Raw genomic sequence first — 22,508 nt, 5'->3', positions numbered from 1 at the left:
TCTTTCAGTTCTGGAGTCCGAATGCAGTCTCCCTGGGCTAACCTTAAGATACTGGTGAGGATGGTTCCTTCTGGAGACCTTGAAGGAGGAATCCATGACTTTTTTGGCTTGTAGAAACCACTTACACCCCTTGGTTAGTAGGCCCTTCCTCTCTCTATCGTCAAAGGCAGTAGTGTAGCTTCTTCCAATCTCTCTCCCTCTCTGTGTCCGTCTCACTCTCCCATACACACTACCTCTGCTTCCGTCTCCTCTGGCTCTACTGCCTCCCTCATACTGGGCCCACGCAGATGATCCAGAACAATCTCCCCATCTCAAGATTCTTAATTTGATCATATATGCAAAGTCTCTTTGTCATGTTGTCCCAAGGTCCTTAAATCATCAGTTCTGTTTCTGTTTCTTTTTTCTTTTTTTTTTTCAGTCTCTGTTCTCTTTGCTTTTCAGTGTGGGAGGTTTCTGTCGATATATCCTCTAGCTCCGGTATTCTCTCCTCAGCCATGTCCATTCTAGTAATAAGCCCATCGAAAGCATTCTTCATTTCCATTGCTGTATTTTTAACCTCTAGCATATCTTTTGTGCTTTCTTAGATTTCCATCTCTTTGCTTACATTGGTCATCTTTTTTTTTTAACTTTATCCATTAGCACCTTGAGCATATTAATCATAGTGATCTAAAATTCCCAGTCTCATAATTCCAACACCCTTGCCATGTCTGGTTCTGATCCATGCTCTGTCTCTTCGAATTGTGTTTTCGGCATGCCTTGTAAGTTTGTCGTGATTGCAAGATTAGCTGGACATGATGTAATGACTCAAAGGAGCTGCTTTAAATAGGCCTTTATCGACGTGGTGGTGAGGAGGCGTTCTGTGATCAGGTTTCAGTCTTAAGTGCCTTTACACCTCTGGACTATGAACTTCACAAGATCTTCTCTTCCCTTACGTAGGAGAGGATGTCCAGAGCTGGCTGGATTTGGATATTTCCCTTCCCCACGGATAGTTAAACTCTGATAATACCCCGGCGGCATAGGTTCTGTCTGGATAACTAGCTTCTCCTGAGAGCAGGCTTTAAGAAAATCCAAGTGCCTTGGATTATTTCAAATATCTTCCTTCCCCCCCGCCAACAGCATAAGGGGCTTTTTCTCCAATATCTGTGGTGAGAATCTGATTAGGCTCCTGGAGGTAAATCTCACTAATTGTGGGGCCTCCAAAATAGGGGCCTCCTGGAGTCTTTAACTTCTCAGAGTTGTTCATGTTGACTGTGTGAACGTTTTTAACTCATGTTATCTTCAAGATCTCAGAGTCTATAGAATGATATGAGCTAAAACATCAAGATTGAACACACCACAATTCCAAATTCCACTTCAATAAACACATCTGCAATATGACTGTAAATCAAGAATGTTCTAGATGAAATATCCGAAAACTGATTGAGAAGTGAGAAATAAGCTAATGAGGCAGAAATTCTAATCCTCATAGAAAATTTTTAATTAAAAAGTTCTTGATCTGTGCTCTCTGGATAGGCTTTGGGAGGTGCTATAATCTCTCTTAAATCTTAAGCAAAATATTGTGTATATTAACATTTTCCTAAGGAGAAGTATCCTCGATGTTCACCAGATATACAAATGGGCCTGAAATGCCAACAAACAATAAGCAAACAAAATTCCCATTGCTATCAAAAATAATAATAATAATCATAAGAAGAAGAAGAAGAAGAAGAAGAAGAAGAAGAAGAAGAAGAAGAAGAAGAAGAAGAGAAAAAGCTCTAGCAAGACAGATTTTAAGATAAAGATTCTTCCCCCTTACAACTATACATTTGATTAACCATCCTGCACACAAATCCGCTGAATTGTGTGAGGCAGGAAGAAAAATGGTACCATGTTTTCAAATATTTAGGGCTTTGACTACCCTGAATCTCGGAAGTATATCTCCTAAACGCAGCAGGCTCGTTGTGTGTTAAGTTTATGGCTTGATCTCAAATTCTGTTTTCTGTTGTCACTGATATGATTATTACTATTCTGCTAGAGCACACAAACTTGAGTTCTTATTCATAGCAATTTTAAGATCTAAGTTTATTATTCTATTTCTCATACAAATATGCAAAAATAAAATATAATTGCTACTGATTCCAAGTCTATTCCTATGCAAAAATTTGTGTTTATTGAATGTTATAATGCAAATTTAAGTTATGCAGCTCTGCATTGTGCTTCTTTAGTAACTGAGTGCTTTTTTTTTGTTTTTAGCTATAAATGTCTACATAAATTAGAATAATTTCTCTATATTTTATCCATAAACGCCTCCATAAAGTGTGAGTAATGTTTTTAATGTGATATTATAATGTTAGTACAAAAAAGAATCCAACCGAATCCTCATAAACGTAAAGAACATAACTGCCAGAGCTTTAGTGGCAGCTTGTCCTGTTCATATTGTCTGAATAACACTTCCGATTCCCCACTAAGGCCTTTCCAAGTTATCTGAACTTACTCCTGTCTGTTCAAAGCACTTATCATTCTTTTACTGAGCTTTGTTTTCTAATCCTTTCATTGCATCTTTTGTGTCTTTTCCTCATTCTCTCCTTAACTTCTCAGGATCCTTTTGAACTCTATAGAGAACTCTAAAGTTATTTATGGGCTTCGCTGGAATTACAAAGCAGTTCAAAGCACAGAGACACAACACAGAGAGAAACTGTCCAAAGAGCATATCTGCCACACAATTGTTGAGCCGCCAATAGTGACTGTATTGAATGGAAAATTAAATACGCAAATCAGATATCAAAGAATTAATTAATACCACATTGTTTCTTGCATATTTGAGAAGTTCGATTCATTTTATTTATAACAGTTCAGAGTTCACGTTTATTGACCCGGTGAAGTTTCTGCCAACGTTTAGAAAACCCAGCTTATCTCTGTAAATGTCCAGTCCAATACAAATGAAGCTAATAAATTAAGTTGTAAATTAGAATCGGGATTCAAAGTGGCCATGTTGTCATTTGCATATTGGTAGTTTCAAACACGCAAATGGTGATTTTCAGGAGCTAACAGAATAAATTTCAATTTCTGATTGCCATTCAGACTGACCAAATAGATATTTGATTTTGAGTTCAGCTATCGTATGAGTACTATTCATTTCAATGTATGACCTAAACTGAACTTTTCTGTCTCCACGAGCCCATTCTTCTTTTGCAGTCTCCACTTCTGATGGCGGTAGTCCCATTTAGTGATTTAGATGAGAAAATACAAATCACATTCTGCTTCCTTTTCTCCTTATGACCTCATTTCAAACCAAATACACTTATTTCTTTAATATGTCACATTACCAAATACATTTATTTCTTCAATATGTCACAAATCCATGCTCTTTTGGTCACCTCGCTAGCATTATCTTAATCCACAATCTCCTATCTCACAAGGATTATTTTATTAGCTTTTTATCTGTTTTCTTTATTTCCAGGTTTATAATTTCCTACTATATATTATACTTTACGGTCAAACAGATTAAGATAGATAACTAATGATATCGCTCCAATAAAAACACTTAATCTAGACACCTATCCGTTTTTTCAGTCGCTAAAAATAAATAACAAAAGTAAATAATTAACCACCTGTAGCTCATCCACGTGCCACACACTGTTTGGACTCCAGGAATTAAAAGTGAAAAAGAGCCGGCCCTGCCCTCAAAGTGTCCACATTTTAATAGCTTTTCATTGTGAATGGCCCAGATCAAGTTTTTTGTTTTTGTTTTTGTTTTTGTTTTTGTTTTTATCATAGTTCGAAAGAGTCTCCATGACCCGCTTCTTTCCCCACTTGGAGGATAATCCTTAGACTCATTATAGTGCCGGTTTATTTGTACTTCCAGGAACTCACGTTGTCATTTTGCTCTTTTGTTTCTGAGTGAATCCTTCCCTCCATCCCAAATGCCCTCACCTTATTCTTGACTAAGGGCTGTCCTTTCTTTACAATGCTTACCTACTCTAGAAAGCCTTTTCTAATCCCATCTTCCCCCAACATAGGCTTCCTCTTATACAGACTCTTTTCTGAGACTTTTGTTATTGTATTTGGCAAAATATTGTTATTTGTTCTTTCTTAAATCTCCTTTCCCTAAGAGATAGTGAGCAATTAGTGCTATTAGGAGAAATCTTGTTTTATATTCGAATCTCAAGTACCTAGAATACTTCACACAGGTTAAAGGTATAGGCAAACCTACCATTAAACTGCAATACTGATCTAACTTATTCCATTCCACTTAATCACATTCAGTTTATTAAATACTTATGGAGAGCTTCTGATATGTTCAGAAGTGTATTAATTGCTCATTGTATCAGAGGCAGATGACATTGCAAATGTCCCTTTCTTTCTAATACCTTCTGTTATGGCCATGGAGAAATTTGAGTCTTAATAAAGTAGGATTTCATAGAATTTTAAACTTCTGGAGGAATTCTACTTTATGTGAATGTTTTCATTAGGAATAACAATCTTGATATCTGATATCTTTCAAATAGATCTCATATGTTATTTTTTAATTCTGGTATCATGGCAAGAAATTACAGGATCAGTATCAATATATCGATACTGCATATATCAAAATTGAAGGAGGCGGTCACAGAATTCTTGGAGCATTTGATGAATTCAAAACCTAATCACTCATAACAACCTCAGCAGCAATATTGCTTTTCTGAACTCGTACGTAAACCGAGGGGGGTTACTTACCTGGACTTTTCGTCTTCCAGTTCTCCCGAGGCTGCACAGGATGTGCCAAGATTGCACAAAATCTAGGCATCCTCTCAACTCTTCCTAAGCAGAGCCACTTTTTTTTTTTTTTTAATTCTAACATTTCTGGCCTGCCCCAGGCTTGTTCTGTCTCTTCTGCTTCCAGTAGCCGGGAGCCACACAGGTAGACGAGGATGCCAGTCCTCATTTCTTCTCCGCCAGTAGCGTGCATGCGGTGTTTCGGCCTCTCTGAAATCCTCTGAGTGGAGACTTCGTTTTCACCAGTGTTCATGCTCCTGTTTGTATCCTCCGCCATCCTCCAAAGGCACAGAGAGCCCTCCGTTATCCAAGCTCACGGCACTCTGTGTTTCCTCCCAGTATTATGGGACTGGTAACATTTCTTTCTTTCGAGGATTGCATGAGTTTTCCTCCAGGGCCCTGTTGCCTGTGCCTGAGAAAGGTTGACTGCTATTTAGAGAGAATATTATTGCTAACCAGAGAGTTAGAGATCTCTATGCTTTTAATCTTCAAATTCATGCTAGGTTTTGTGGCAGCCGAATTAGGTTTTCGCCCCAGTGGCAGAGTTCCTCCTGGGAACAGCGGAGTATCTAACGGATTTTATATGTCAATGGAAAGTTCATCGGAAAATCCTCAGACATGTTTCTCCAAGAACTGAATCTGGACAGAGTAAATCAGTGTCAGATATCCACTTTTTCATAGACTTCATTCAAAACTGGAGCAGGAATGCGTAATATGGAAAGAGACAGAGACTAGAGGGCCAGGGATGCTTAGAGCATTTTCACTTAAGCACTTGCTAGTAGGAGTTCATGGCTCTGGGCACCCTAAGACCCCTCGGCTGAATTTCAGAACCAATCTTTATTCAGCTTACTAAAAATGGGGTTGCAAGACAACTGAAATTAAAAGGTACCTGTATAAAATCCAAGAACTTTCTATATATCCAAGGAATTAAAACAACCCAAGCATACAGATACTACAAAAAGTATTCTGTCTTTCACATAAACACAAGCCTCCCTAAGAAACACCATTAAAGTAACTTTCATCGGCAGGCTGGGCCTGAAGAAATGGTGGTGGTGAGAAGGGGTGACTCCTGTCTTTTAAATAATCCAGATAGATGTTGAACTTACGATACAAAAATCACACTTAAATTGCCTGTTAAATATCAGTTTGATAGATTAAAAATGTTGAGTAAAACACACTCCTGCTCCGGGGCCTAGGGTAACCATCACAAGACTGATCACAGGAAAAGCTGCCTTATCGGTCTAAGCTGCCATCTCAGTCTAAGTGTCTAGTCACTTAGACTGAGATGATATTTGATCCCAGTTTAGCCAGAACAAAGCCAGTTAACACCAGTTGTCCTGGCATGACCGGCCCTCTTTCTCTTTCAAAATCGTCACAGTTTGGACCATAATGCTATGGTTCCTCTAATTATGGTATATGTCCATATTTATTTACTATTTTCAAACACGGGGTCTCAGCCAATACCTCTTAATTAGCATCCGCTCGTCAACATTAAAACATGTATTGGCAAGTGAAGGGTGACAGTGACGTCCGAGGAAAGGAGTAAGGAGTATCAGGTCTTTCTAACATGTAGTAATCATAATATCTAGAACTCCCTGCACCTTTTCTAAATAAGCATGAACCCACCTACTCATTAATTATTCAACAAACATTTTATTATATTTTGCACAGGCAGGTGATGTGGCGGGTGCTGAAGGCACAGAGATCGAGGCGCGGAACCTGTCCTGGAGCCACTTTTTTTTGGTGAGGAGACTGAGGAGGAAGCAGTTACCTAGAGGGTCATCGCCACAGCTGAAGCCTACACGGTCGCTCGTAACTGAAATTCAGAGAGGACGCACCGATTCCGGCGTGAAGAGGAGGTAAGAGCTAGAGCGAAGGTCTCCCAAGGAGCCGGACCCGAGAGGAAAGATAAGAATTAGCTCGATGAAGAAGGAGCCAAGCCAGGGAAGCCATTTTAGACAAAAGCATCGGCCAATAAAAAGGCAAACGACGTGTACGAGCTAGGAGAACAGCATAGCTCGAATGACGGGGAGCAGAGCAGGAGAGGTAAACAGAGTGCCCATCACGAACCCCGGATTAACGAGCATCCTTCGATTGTAAACAACCGCAACTGACTCCTGCTTATGCAACAGCAACAACAAAACTAGTGAGAACCATCTGCCAGAATCAAGGTAAAAGCAGAGCACCAAACCCTCAGAAAACGTTTAAGATAAGGTGAAACGATTCGACCAGAGGGGAGAGGTGACCAGAGCTAAAGAACAGTCCGCGAGGCTGGGTTCAATCGTTTCGACACTTTTCTAGTCATTGTTCTCAAATGGTTCATCCCCAGAAGGTAGAGAGCGGTTTATTGAGCGTGAGTGAGTCGCATCGCCAATCTAGTCCCCGGCCGCAGGAGGAGGAGGCTGCCTGCATTGTGGGAGGGACAGTCACGGAGTAAAATCAAGCTGCCACTCCTTACCAGACAAATGGGGATTAATGCTGGCTGATGAAAAGGAGGGCTTCTCTCCTTTGAAGGCACAACATCAAATTTGGTTTAATATCGTACAGAATTTGCATCTCGACCAGACAGCCTACATTGCAGAAGGGGCAAATCACAGAGGAAAATCAAAGTGCTGTCACCCAGCAAGAGATGACTGATGTCGGTCCCGTGAAAAGGGCAGAGTCCCTCCTTTGTGGGTGACACTACGAAGTTTGGATTTCTATTCCATAGGATTTGGGACATGAAAGGGACACATGGCACCTCTGTGTTTAAGAAAAACCTCTGCGATGGCAGATGAGAAATAGTTTATAAGCCATCAAGACTCAGGCAAGGACAAATGAAAATGTTAGAACTGAGAATTCTTTAAAATATAAGTAAGAAGTATATGAAAATGTATTCTCATAGATGAGATCCCATTTCCCTATACATAGAAGTTATCCTAAGCTAATTAATTTCTTAGGATACAATATATGAAGATATATGCACATAGGTAGATACAGATAATAGATAGGTTATATGTATATATATATATATATATACACACACATATAACATTATACACACGTGCGCACACACACTACATTTCAGTGTTATGAGACAGTAATCTGACATCATGATCAACTCTTCAAGTTTTACTTTTTGATTAATAAAAATGAAGACAACACAATGAGCAATGTAGTAAAATATTGATAAGTGGTTTTAAAGAAAATCATTTGTATTTGTAGTGAGAGCTGCATTCAAAAGAAATATAAACTGAGAAGCAGAGATGTGAAATATAATCACAATATCAAATTTGAAAGTTATTGTGGTTATATAGTGATTCAAATACACTATACTGCCTCTTTATTTAGAGTAAAAATAAAACTACAAACTGTCTATATTTAAAAAAAAATAAAGGAAAATCACATTTGGATAGGTAGCCTTGTAAAAAGAAAAACTAATCTTTCATAGCCTCTCATAAGGTAAATAAGTTCACATTCTTACAACATATAAACTGATGGTTTTACAGTTGGGCAAAACATACTTCCTGGTTGTTCAATCTAACTGTATACTCATTTAAAACAAATTTTAATACCTAAATATGTCAAAATCATGATCACTATCCCTTATATTTCTCTTTTGTTCATGACATGGCTTTGAACACGTATCCCAAGTCTTTTATCTCTTCATGTCATTTTGAGGTAAGAGTCGTTAGAGTTATGCGATGTCAATATAGCAAAAACAAAGATCTGTTAAATTTAATATTAATATGTGAAATCTATTTCAGCAGCCAAATGACTTATAACTGACTAATCTTCTCTACTACATGTTCTGAAGTTACTAGCTACTAGGTTTCTGCTGACTGTTTCATCTTTTTTGCTACATATATAATATATTAATTATATGTAATAATATTTGAGTATATATATATATACATATATATATGTAGATATATTTTTATATTTCTAGTAGCCTCTTTCCTTCTTGAAATTTTCTGCTTATAACACCAATGTGTTCATAGAGACCAGATAGCAAGTTATGGCTGAATTATGCACATAATCATTTTGAACGAGCTAATGCACTGGAGGAGGGGTGGGAAGTGCGTTCCTAAGAGTGGACAGCACGACCACTGTTGTCTGTGTGGCACGTGGAACACGCAGACATGTGAATAAGCCACGTTCGGGAATCGCTCCATAAAACAGGCTGCTTTTTGCCTTTAGCCTCCAACTCTTGACTACAGTCGTCATGTGGAATCCATTTCATCCTCGTACTAATCCATAAAAACATCTGTGTCTCTGCAAAACCACAATAAGAGTCAGTTGAGAACCCTCATGAAATGAGAATCTGGGCCTGTTACTATGCAGTTATTAAAGATGTAACTGTATGTAATAAACTATAACATAAACTATAACTATAAAAAAGCTTATCCGAATGCGGCTATAAATCTTGTTTCCGTTTTGAATTGTTTCTGCTGCTTTGTTTCCTCGTGTTGTCTCTTTTTAATCCTACATGATAACTATTCCAGACTTCCCTAATGTTGGTCCTGACTACATACACATATTAAAGGTTTTTAATCTTTAGTCTGTGATATCTTAAAGTTTGTTTTTAAAAAACTTTCCTCAATTTTATTCCTAAAGGCTATTTTCTTTCTCTATAGCAGAAAATGTCTGTGTGTACAATGTCCGTTGCTGCTTATTTTCGATAAAATATTATAAACACAATTTTGTTTTTCCTTGTAACCAGGAGGATACTCCACCTCGGAATTAGACCTACTTGTATTGGGTGAAGATTTTATAAGCTTCCTTAAATAAAAAGTGAATTATCCATAAGTATTTAATAATTTAATATTTTAATAAGCTTTCTTGGAGGCTGGGAGCTGGAGTTCTAGAAAATGGTAGGTGGAAAACAGTATTATAAATCCGAGAGTGAATTAAATTGCTCTACATTTAAAAATGTGAGAGGGTGATTTTTGTGGCTGAAGATGCGATGAAAAGTAGAGAGAAAGACTATGCTATTAGAAACCACTGACGTAACTCGGAAAGAAGCTTGATTCTGAGTGTGCGTGCGTGTGCACGCGTGTTTATAAATGACATTGTATGAGCCGCTCGATGCAAACTCTCAAAGTTTTCCTTATGATGTACTTTGGTAAAAACCGCATTGTCACAAACTGGCTTGTACGGAAGTTAGCATTCCAGGTTAATCCAAGATCACCGGATGGTGCTTCCGAGGCGAAGTAGGGCAAAAATAGAGGTTGCCTTTGTGCAGACAGTTATATCTGGGCTACTTATTATGACCACAACTACAATCCACAAACTATGATGCAGCACTCAGCGGCATTGTGCTGGAACTCGCCGTAACTGACCAGGAGACCACCCTTAGTATGACTGTTAAACTCTCAGATGGAAGTCTGGATTCAACAACGATCCTTGGTACTTGATTTTGATGTCATAAGACACTTATAGACACAACTCTGAACTGGCATACTGCCGCTCTGGAGATGAGCGGAAAGCACTGGGTCAGACACGAGGTTCTGCAGAGTGTTCCGTGCGCTGACCTGGGTGTACCCAAAACGCTCCCGTGAAGTCTCGGACTGGAAACTGGTCTTCAACTCTGCTTTGGGAGATTTAAAACACCTGAAGATTCTGAGTATTCTCAAAAAGCAGTTATCCTTTGGTTGATTCTAGGATCTCTGTTTTCTTCCTCTGCTAAAATAGCACTGTGTGTGATCAGCCCTTAAGATCGTGGAACCAGCCATGGAAACGATGTACTATATCAAAAAAGTAAAAGAGAAATGCACCAGAGATTAGAGGGACTAAGTTGTGGTGTAAACATGCCACCGAGTGAGAGAGGTGACAGGTCTCAGAGGGAGAAGCAATGACATTTGAGATTTTTATTTTCAGGGGTCACCATTAAGATTATCTATGTTCTCAAATTCGCAAATGCATCTGTCACTGTGGCTGACAGGACTTGAATGTGTTTCCAGTAATGAGGACAGTGCAGGGACGTGTATGTCAAGTTTCGTACCAGACATCAGCATCAAGGAGAAGAGACTCGCACCTATATGTTAAGTCACGAGAGGCTTCCTACAGGTGAAGCGGGGAGGGATAGGAAGGATGACAGCCGGCTGCACAAGCCTCTTTGACACCGATGCGAAACAAAGTCTTTCTGAAAAAAACCTAGATTTTTCCAAAGACAGAAGTGAGCCCTCGGATTCTTAGTATTCAAAGAGCTATTTTAAAGGTTCAAAAGTAGAAGACAGCATTGGCTGTTCTCAGACAGCAAAACCGAGCAGAAAAGTCTTGACCTCACACACCATTTCATTCAGAGAGTTGCCGGGGTCGTCTTTCTGATGAGGTCCCATCAACTCAAGGCAGTTAGCTCCCCCACCTCTGATGCTAATAGCTTGGGGTCAAAGTCAAAGGTCACTAATTTACTTATCGTATGAATAACTTTGCCTCAAGTAATATCTGGGAGCTATACCTAGTCCTCAGCCCACAAAAGCCCTCAGAAGCATCTGAGAGATTCAGAAACAAAATATATTAAAGGGACACCCAATACTCTGACTTTGTTTTTTCAACACTGAGAAGAGGCTCTTATATCTCCCTCCAGGTGGATGTTGATCCTGATAGCCTAGTGTGGAAATAACTATGAGCAGAGATGCTGTTCTGAGCTATACTGGGCCCATGAACAAGGGGCTAGGGAGGGCAGGCATAGACTCTTTCTCTCTAAGTGCGGTACACCTTGGGGACAATGTTGTATCTCTCTTTGGGGTCAGGGACATATGGGTGAGCCCAATTTCTTACCTGAAGGAGCTACAGAAGAAACCTAGGCTATGAATCCCTCCAGCTTACCCGGGCACTTTCGCATTCTAATGTTGCTGACACTGGACATCAAGTGTTATTTATTTTTTAAGTTCCAAGAAAAGCCTCATAGCCTTTGCAGGCACCGAAGAGCTCCCATGGGGTGCAGAAGGTGCCCCAGAGGGAGGGCAAGGGACTTACTCAGTATTTAAATAAGCAAAGCAAGCTCAGTAAGGAGGCCTCCAATGGGGTTGCTCGCTGATGACTTATGCCTCAATTTGTAAAATAAGGAGCAAAAGAAAACATACAAGAGGTAGAAAGTCTGGACAGGGCCATAAGTACCTTGTTTTAAGTCTTCTCATTAGCATTACCTCAGAGAGAATGTGCTAGATTCTGCAAGAATTCAAAATATTTGCTTGCTGGAAGCTGGAATAATATGGTTAAATTTCCCATTTTTTTCTTATTAGCATGTAGGAGTATCTACGTCTACCTCCCCCTAATTATGGACGCTGTGGTGCATGCCTAGAACTCTCCTTCAGGACGAAAGCACCCATCCGCCAGATGCTGACAGGATCACTAGCTAACAGATCACAGCTGAATACCCCTTCCTGATGATGGCTGTTGGCTGAAGAAACAGCCGACGTCAACCAACCCCATGGGGCAGCCGCACTCATGACTGGTCTGAGCGAGGCACAGAGGCTCAGTTCCTTTCCAACAACCCAGGAAGGACTGTGTTCCTTTCGAAACAAACCGCACAGGTGACGGCGTCTCGGTCCACCTTCTACGTCTCTCTGCTCCTGGTTCTTTCACTGCCCTACAGACGTTGATCTCAAAAATGTTCTGCAGTAAACTTCCTACACAAAAATCCACTTCTCGGAGTCTCCCTCCCGGGAGTCCTGAACCTCAAGATGTAGCTCTGAAAGAAGCTGGGCCTAAGGGCCTGTGTGTCTGCCCGTGAGTACACTTTAAAGACCTGAAGTGTAGGACCTACACACTCTGAAGAGACAGGAGAGGGATATCCAGGCTGGGTGGAGATTCTCTAAGAAGGCCATTATTTAAGAAGAAAGGCCTAAATGAAATGCCTAATTTAAATTTTGAAGGGGACCTCTCCTTAAACTCTCTTAGGTTATTTTCACTAAAAAACCCGATTGCTAATTCGATCCCTGTTGAGGAGATTCTATTTGGTAGAAATCTATAGATATGAGACCTGCTTCAAGGTGAGTACACAGCTGAAGAGAAGCTCTGTGTGGGAGCTCCGCTGAATCCTGGTATCACAGAGAGAACTCTCCAGGCATGTGAGTGGTGCGCTCTGGCGCCATTCATACATGAAAGGAACATTTGCACGTGCTTCATTTAGCTGGAAATATGATTTCTCCATTTGGATACGATGAAAATTAGCCCGATCCCCTTTTCTCATTCCTACATTGACCACTGAGCAAAATGATAAAAAAAAAAAAAAAAAAAAAAAGGAAAAAAAAAAGAAAAAGTTGAAATGTCACAGAACAGAGAACCCAGAGCACGCATTACTTCTGCAGAAATCAGAAGTACTTCTTTCCGACTACGTCACCCCTGTTTGCTGACTGTCAGCTCTGCAACCAACCTTTATAATTTATTTTGTATGTCTTGAGCTGAAGTCTGCCAACTACATTTCCAGGACTCACCTGTCATCCTTTAAGTTTCCCCAATGGGCAACTGACTGAAGTTTAGAAGCATAGAAGGAAAAAGGATGCCAGTGATTTTCTTTTTGGCAATATCTTCCCTCATCAGTGGCCTTTCCAGCACCTTCTGATACCTTTATAATCAATACCCTGAGTTAAACCTTTCTCTTGCTTGAAAAATCTAGAGTGGTTTCTATATTTTTTTGAATATTAAATATTCAGAGATGGTGAAAGAGCAATTATTTATGAGGTTAACTCTGTCTTTCAAGAAGACATTTTGGTCTTAATGGACCTTAACTTTTTATGACGTTATTGAAGTTTTCAATTTACTAACCTCAAAGAAATCGCTTAACTTTTTTGAGTTCTTGTTTTCTTTAGTTGGAAAATACAATGCTTGAACTTCATAAATGTTAAGGTGATTTTTAACTTTAAATTTAATGAATCCAAAGAAAGTAAAACTATTGAATTCTCACTAATCCTTAAACTGTTTTGTGTCTAAAGATCAACCTCAAGAAACAATGGTGGAAAGGTCAGATGGTAATGGACTTAGAGTGTAATTATTTCGGAGACACTTGATATTTTTAACACGTGTGTCAGTAAACAATACAGCATACCATGAGCAGCAGAAAGTCTAGAAATGTACTGTATTTTAAAGATAACACAAACTACTTTACAAATTCAATCATAAGGGATTGCCACTTGTTTGTCAGGCAAAATAAAGTGTATCCCGTGTACTTTTCCCTGAAAGTCTAAAGCTAACAAAGTATAGTATTGACACTATATTCTAAGACATTTGAAGAGGCAGCTAATCTCATAATAAATAAAAAAGGAATTATGTGCCATAGTCAGTAACTGATATAACTGATAATCAAGACATGCATATATGTCTTTTCATAGAAAATACCCTGCTACGTAAATGTTAAGAACTTGAATATTAATATCTCAAAAAATTACTATTGCTGTCATTTAGAGACAAGGAAATGGGGCTTAAATCTGCAATTTGTTTGGCATAGGTGTGTTTTAGACCCACAGAAGCTGCTGGGATCATGATCGAATCATACATCCAGTGAAAAATATTTCTTAGCTTCGTAAATACAAGGTTTCACCCTCATCAGCTACCTTTTGTCCAAACTGTAATCATGCAAAATTACTGGTAGTGAGAGCTTTTGTCACTGGCATGCATGGAGTAATTTATAATGTCGAAAAGGCCTTTGCCATTTTCCTAATTGACACTCCAAGTCAGAATTGCATTGGGATCTATCTCTGTCGCTTGGTTGTCACACACGGTCCAATGTAAGCTGTGCATTTTAAATACCGTTGCTCTATCTGCTGCTCTGTTTCAGCAAAGCGGCGAGCACATGTTGGATGTGTCACATGTCATGACAATCGTTCCAAACTTTCAAGTTTGTGTTCGGAATATGAGTGAATTATCTCGGAGCTACCAAAACATTCTTACATTGAAAAAATGATGTCACTTTGAAATAAACTGATCTTAGATTTATTTTGGAAGTTAACCATTAATCCTTGCTAATCCTTTTTTAAACCATATACTGTGATTTTTGAAATTAAGATTGTTTATAAAATATGAGATTTATAATAGCTGTTTCCTGAAATAGTAGGCACTATTGAACGATCTCTATTAGTACAGATAAAATGAGATTATTCTAAAATAATATGCACAGTTCAATTGTCAGTTCTAAAATCATGCGAATTACTTTAGAATATAAGCACAGGCATGAAACATGCTAAGCATGGAATTGTGGTATTTAAGCATCATAAACGTCCATGTTTATCTTCCCATTCATTATAGATTCTGAAAACTGATTTTATATAAACTATAATGAGGTACTCTATTATCTCATATACTTTGCAGCTAAAATAAAGAAACATTTATGTTTCAATGTATTGATGATCTATTATTACCTAACTAGTTACCCCAAAAGTTTAGAGTAAAACGTGGTTTTTGCAGATCAAGAATCCGGGCACATCTCACTCGGATCCTCTACTCCAGCGCATTTCACGGGGTACAATCAAAAGTGTTTCTGGGCTATAGTCATCTTAAGTTTTAAGTGGAGAAGTCTACATTCACAAAGAGTCGGCAGGATGCACTTCCTATGGGCTACTGGACTGAGAGCCTCGGTTCCCTGAAATCTCTTGAACAGAGGCCACTTTCTGTTCCTCGCCATATGAGGTTTTACCGAACGGCAGTTACTACACCAAAGCATTCTAGCCAAGAAGGCAACAGAGAGACTTAGCTAGCAAGGGAGAAGCCACAATCATCTGCAATCTAGTTATGAAAATAATTCGATATCGCTGTGTTCCATTGGTTAGAAGCAATTCCTCAAAGGCAGGAAATGCCACGGCCATGAATACCAAAAGGCAGAGATCAGCAGGGGGCATCTTAGAGGTTGCCTACCACACTCATATAAGAAGCAGTATCAGTATAACCATATAAAATATATATAATTTTTAACAATATCCTCTTTTCTCTTTTGAAAATAAATCTTAAAAATACGATTTCCAAATACTGAGCTTCCCAAGGTAACATATTTCTACCTACTCATATCAGAACCTACGCCGAAAGAGCAGTGAAAAATTGATTCCGCCTCTATCAGAAATAAAAGCACATTTAAAGGAAAACAATTTTATCACATTTAAAATAAAATAAGCCCCAGAAGTAACCAAACATATATCAGTAATAAATAACATACATTTTCGCTGCACGTATTTTGAATTTGTTTTCTCGTTCAATATAGTGGATAGAAGATAAATGAACCCTAATCCCCAATATCCAAGATTCAATTTCTGATTATAAAATTATGTATTTAAAGAGGGATTTATATTTTTGAGTCACTAGAACATCAATGACTATACTTCACTGAGAAACAGATTATATGTTTCAATCTCTGTTTTAGTTTTATACAAACGATTGATCAGAAAATGGATCCACTATAACGAGTCATCAACAAGGAATAAAACACTGAAGATGATGTGCATGAAACATATTTAGACAATATCCATTGGAATAGTAAGCTTCCCGATGTGCAAGATAACTGATTAAACCTGATCGATGTTAAGAAAAGAAACAAGGTCGAACAATCTTTGGTAATATGGAATGAATCACTTGTTAATTTTTCTTAGCACGTGTGGGTTAAAGCCACACTTACTTGGAGAGATTTCATAACACGTTGTCTGTGTGTTTCCTCTAGGGCCACAATCTCCCTTCAGATCTTGCCCTCCCAAGGACAAGAAGAGCCTATGCAGAAAGGCGAAGCGTAGGAGCTGGAGAGGGGGCCTCGGCCGTCGCCCCCTCTGCATCTGCACAGCCCTGGCTTTGCTCTGCTCTCAGCCAGACGCGCTCCGGAGGCTCACAGATCAGCAGGCTCGTTTGTAAAGTAATTGTTTTCTTCAACACAAGCTAAAACATACTCTGCTAACAAGTAAAGATATGCAGTTTCTTACTATAAAATTTATTTCCGTAACATGAGAACGATAAAGAATATCTTTGTGTTTATTTACAACATAAACGGAGTTGCTTTTGCCTAAAATCTAAACAAAGGATTTTGCTGTCTGACGTTGTCTCAATGGATTCCCCCTGAGGCTTTCCCCTTATAAGATTTAACATTCACTTTTCTCCCTGTATTTTATCTTATAACTTGAAATTTTATTAGATATTCATATACTTTTTCGATTTTAAGTGTCACCGTCAGGCTCCGGTGAAATGGGGCTTCTTTGCCTTGCTGTTCTGCGGCTGCCTTTTCCATTTTAACTTTGAGGAGAAGGACTGCTTAGGGTTCAGAGGTTCGAGGACACAGCTTAGGGTTCAGAACCCATAGGATGATGGTGGATGTGTGACCTTCCTATTTCTCAGGGTCTGGAGACATAGAGAAGGCTGGGGACAATCGCTATTTCATGAACATACAACTCTCTCTCTGTGTATGTGTTCTTCTCTGCCCGCCTGGCCCCCGGTTCTCCACAGGAACAGCCCTCTGACCCCCAGAAACGGTGCTTTGTGAAAAGCTACTGATGTCTCTCTCTTTCCCACTCTGTCCCACCTCCTCTGTCTATTTTATAAATACACATGACACATTTATGTAAAAATATGATATCTTTTATAAACATATGTTTTCATAAATTATACATTTAAATGTACCTATCGTATACATGTATATATAATGTACATATATTGTACATAAATATATAATATGCATATAAAATATAGTAGATATAGATATAAATTACATATAGATATTGCCCTTTTAAATAAACTTTGCAAAAATGCTCAAGAGATCTAAGAGTCTCAATAACGGTAAACAGGGAAGATTCATATTAGTAGCCATTAAAGATCCAGAGACAACCTACAGTGAAAATGTCACGTCTACTTTAGTAGGTGAAAAAGTAAACAACAATAACAACAAGAAAAAGATTTTGGAGTCACAATGGCTGCTGTGCTCCGGCCATACAGAGCAGACCGAGATCAGGACCCTCAGGCTGAGGACCCAGGAATCTGAGGGTTACTAAACCTCCTACCGAACATGGTGGGGACAGAGCCCTACTGAAAACGTGTGACACACTGCCTCTCCTTCAGGGCTGCACGTGGGTGCCACCATAAAACTTTTCTTGACGCTCCTGTCAGAAGAAATTAGAAACTCTCTTGACTTTGGAGCTTTCTTTTGAAACCATATTATAATTTTTAATTTTTTTCCCATTTGCTAGTAATCTTAGTCAACTCTTCTAGAGTAGGGATATCCAGGAACTGTCATTTCTTCCTCGTAAATAATGTACAGACATCCACACACTTGCTGCTTAACAAATGATTTTCTTTAGAAGAATACCATCATGATTCACACTTGTATGAATGAATGGATTTATTTGTTCAACTTATCAAGTGCCTTCTCTGTGCCAACACTGTTCTAGATATGTGGGATATAGAGCTTAGATTTCGGTGGGAAAGATGATGATAAATAATAATCACAAAGACCTGGTAAAATTAGGTTAAAATGTGAAGTGTAATGGAAGAAAAGACAAACCAGGGAGACTTAAGGGGTACTGGAGGGCAGAGACTTCTCACGTAATCTCAGTCAAGGTGATGATAACCAACAAAAAGCAATACAAAGTTTTGCCATGTATTATTAAGCTATCTAAATTTGGCATATATAAAAATTCACAGATTTTGGTTAACTTAGAATCCATGGAAATCATAGCTAAAACAATAGCTTCCAAGTATTTAATGTGAATAATTTTAAATTAGAAAACTGAAGCAGACTTCCAGAATATATAAAGGTTTTTCTTTTTTCTGTAAGAAAATTGTAGCAAGTGACTATTCTAAACTGTCCCCAAAATAGGAACCCAAGAACAGACTGCTGTGCTATTTCTCTAAGAAAGCTGACTACTATTATATCCACAAAACTCACAAGCCAGCTGAGAAAATTTATGTTAGTAGAAAAAAAAAATGTTGCATAGTGAAATTAATGCTTACCAAGCACCCATGGCAAAACCTTTTTTTGTTTTCTTTAAAAATGCCTTAACTAAATGAGAAGTAATGCAGAGGAAACCTGAGAATTAAATTTAAGGTTATTACTCAGGACATCTTTTGAAGATGTTGTTTTTAGCACAGGCTTAACCAATTGCTTTTTTACTAAAAGCCCTTTGAATGACTGTCCCTCTCCAGTGCAACCATCAACTGCCTAAATCAATACTGACGAATCCATTCTCTGCAATGCCACCTGGGTTACAGAGGATCATTTTCCAGTTGCAGCACCCTACATATTAGACACCACACAGAAAATACACACCAAGTGCCAAACGTATGTCAAGAAAATCTGTCACTGATGGGAGGATGGAACAGAGCAGAGAAATAAACCTCAATCCCACATTACATTCTGACAGGGCTCATAAGAGCAGAGCGAATGGCAAAACATTAAAAAGAACTTGAAGGTAAAAAAAATCTTTGTATCTCTGCTAAGCAATAGAAAACCAATAAACTTTGAGCTATGGACGAGGATGAGATTGTTGCATGATGTGATTTCGTTGCATGTAAATATGCCAGAAGATAACTCAGTTCCCTGAAAGCCACAAGTGCCAAGATGATGAAGTATGATGAGGTGGCTCATCATCTAGAAAATGCAAATCCTTAGTCAGAAGAGAGTTCTAGACAGAAGCCAAAATATTTGGGATGACTCTATCAACAAACTGCCATCAACAAACAGTATAGTCTTGCCTCGTACCTATCTTTTATACGGAGATTCTTAATTCTTATTAGATGACCTCTAGAATCTCTCTGTCTTATAAAACTAGGAATGTATCATATAACTTGTATTTATACATCTACAGAACAAAATACATATGCCAGTGTCTCTTCTAGGTGATAAGCATAAAACATTTAATTGAGACAGACTTGATTTTTCAACGAGCTCACAGTCATGTAGAGAAAATTCACATCTAGCTTCTATTGTCTTATTGGAAGGCATTGTAAACATTGACTGTAAGTTAAAATCTGGATGGTATTACCTCTGCCTGAAGTGCCCTCTGAGGAACTTTGAATAACCAGGGGATCAGAAAGAAGGAAAAAGGCATTCTCGTGTTCTAGAATTTTATATTTTAGATTTGCTGATTAGTAAATACCAATTAAATAGGCCAGTTCTATTTTTTAAACTTGGCCTTGTTAATTTTATAACTTAATAGATAACACACTATTCTTTGCCAGTATAAGAATTGTCCAAGCATTTGGAAGCTTGATAATAGTTATTTATGCCTTTCTGATCATAACACTTACTGCAATATATAATGTTGATTTTTAAAAAGTGGGGAAAATTGATAATTACATTAGCGGTGAGTAAAAGAACATAATTATGTGACAAAATAAGATCTTTTTTTATTTTTTAATTTGCTATAAATAGGTTAAGAAAAAATACAACACATACAAAAATCTGCATTTAGTTCATCCCATAGAAACATTAAGTAAGTCTCTTGGGACCAAGAGGAATAGAAAATTAGGGTGTTATACTAATTCTTCATAACTTTCCATGTTCATGTGTGTAAGGTTAGGTAGCGAAGAGTGATTTTACATGTGGCTATAATAAAACCTCAAGAAAGAATAAATAAGAATAAATATGAGAGAGCATAGGAAGTTTATGGATTTTCACTGAAATCGATTTAAGCCAAATTATTTTTGGAAAGTTACAACATGAGATCCCTAAAGCCATTCATTAGAAACTGAGTTGGGAGTACATTTCACTTACCTATTATTTTCTTTATTACTCGACTTTCTCCATATTTATATTATACTTAAAATATCTTTATTAATATTTACTTTTAACGTAAGTAATGTAAGAATTCCAAATATGTTGATGTTGATGCAAAACATTCAAAAGAATTATATATAGCTATGTATATGGGGATTCTCAAAATCTTAAGGCCAACCTAAACTATGATACCATATATATATATATGGTATCATAATGTAATGTAATTTCTCTTTTTTAATAATAGGGAAAAAAGAGATTAAAACAAAATTATCTCATTGCTGCAATCGCTGATGTTCGCGGACCTAAGAACGAGATCATCTCTGAACTTTTCAGAGCCATTATGAGGATTTAATTTATATTCTGCAAAATGCTGCCATTCTGGAAGTTCAGTCCACGTGTTATTTATCGTGTTGGAGTGTTCAAAATCAACTGAATACTGAAATTTCATAACTGACTGACATTTCATTTAACCTTTTCAGTTAAAATCGCGTATATAGTTTATGTCCTTGAATCGCTCATGCCAGGTGAGGCTAATCTTTACTTGATTCCACAACCCAGAGATAATAATGTGATATATCAGATATTTTATTCATAAAAAAAAAATATTGGTATATTCTTAGGGGAATATGAGGCCATGGCACTCTTTCAGAGTGTTCACCATTGGGTTAGCCATGACTGAAAATGTAGAACATGTTAAATTTCTTAGTAGAAATAAAGGAGTTCTTGTAAACGATTCTTAGTTCTTAGCAAAAAAAGTTTTAAAAAAATATTCAGTTCAATCATTAGGATCTCATTGTGATGATCTATAAAAGAAAGAATTCAATTACTAAGACTGTAGTCATAATCTATGGCTAAAATTAATCGTGAGGTTTGAGATTAAATATTTTTCCTTTCAGGTGATTTTTACTTTGTCAAAGGAATAAAGAGTTCAAGATTCCAGGTTCAGGTTTTTAAAAAGCTACCAAGTGAATGGATTCCTCAGTTTCCCAAGATCAAGTATCATATCATTATCAAGAAAAGATTCTCAAACTGCAGTTTGCTCCTCTAGCTGCCACAGGTGAAGGGAGCTTACGGACCCCTCCTATGCTGAAACTTCTGTTCCCCGCATTCCAGCCCCCGCTTTGGCATTCCATCAGGCAAGGAAGGGCCTGTGGCTGCGGATCTTTAACCTTGCCCCAGCACAGAAACTCGCTTGGCCCCAAAGGGGACACGTTAACTGAGAAGATGTGGACGGTGCCAGTTATGCTGCTGGTTTGGGGAAAAGCATCACTCTGGGTTTCGGCAGCAGCAGCAGCAGCAGCCAACACGGTCAGGCCATAACCCCAGGTATGGAAGACGGCCCGATGACTCCAGGTGACAGTGAGGAGCCCTGTGAATCCACTGACTGTACAGCTTTGGTGCCCACAAGTACGAAGCGCACAGACATTCATGGAGAGGGTCCTCCAACTTCAGAAAGCACAGTCCATGCCCAAGAAGAAAGCCGAAGCCCCACGACCTCGAATGTAGCCATTCGTCACTCCATGAGAGACACACGAAAAATAGTTGAGAAAGATGGCTTGGCGACGGGCACCCTGGTCGGAGTCACAGTTGGGATCTTACTAGCCATTGGATTTGTTGGTGGGATCATCGCTGTGGTTGTGTGAAAACGTCAGGAAGGTACTCGCCATAAAGAGCCAAAAAATTGTGTCCTTCTGCCAACGTGTCTTATAAAGTGAGTTTCTGATGGCCCTGCCCCTGAGCACGGGGGAAAAGCTGACCTATGGAAGTGCTTGCCCACTCCACTCAAAATCCATGGTGAACCTCCCCACATGTCAAAAGTAAGGGAAGGAAAGATAATTCATAAGACTTGCTCCTCTAATCATTCGTCCTATGAAATTTTTTTTTTAAATACAAATTTTGCAAACGATGATTTCAAAGACAAAATGCATAGAAAATGGAGCAAAACTACGTACACCGATTTGTAACTAAGATCGATAATGCAGTTCCATCGATGTTAGAAACTGTACTCACGTTTTTGTTCAGACCATTCTCTGTTATTGTTAAAATGCAAAAGAATCTGAAAATATTTATGCCAATGAAGTCCTGGTGCTATGTCAGCAAATGGCTTAAG

General features: G+C 38.4%; 1 pseudogene; it reads left to right on the top strand.

Annotated features, from left to right (window-relative positions):
• Positions 1-21,622: 21,622 nt before the first annotated feature.
• LOC120616277 (podoplanin-like) lies at positions 21,623-22,067 on the top strand (annotated as a pseudogene).
• The last annotated feature ends 441 nt before the right edge of the window (positions 22,068-22,508 follow it).

Source organism: Pteropus medius, unplaced genomic scaffold (genome assembly GCF_902729225.1).
Source record: "Pteropus medius unplaced genomic scaffold, Ma_sr-lr_union100, whole genome shotgun sequence".
NCBI lineage: Eukaryota > Metazoa > Chordata > Mammalia > Chiroptera > Pteropodidae > Pteropus > Pteropus medius.
This window is presented reverse-complemented; position numbering and strand designations above follow the sequence as displayed.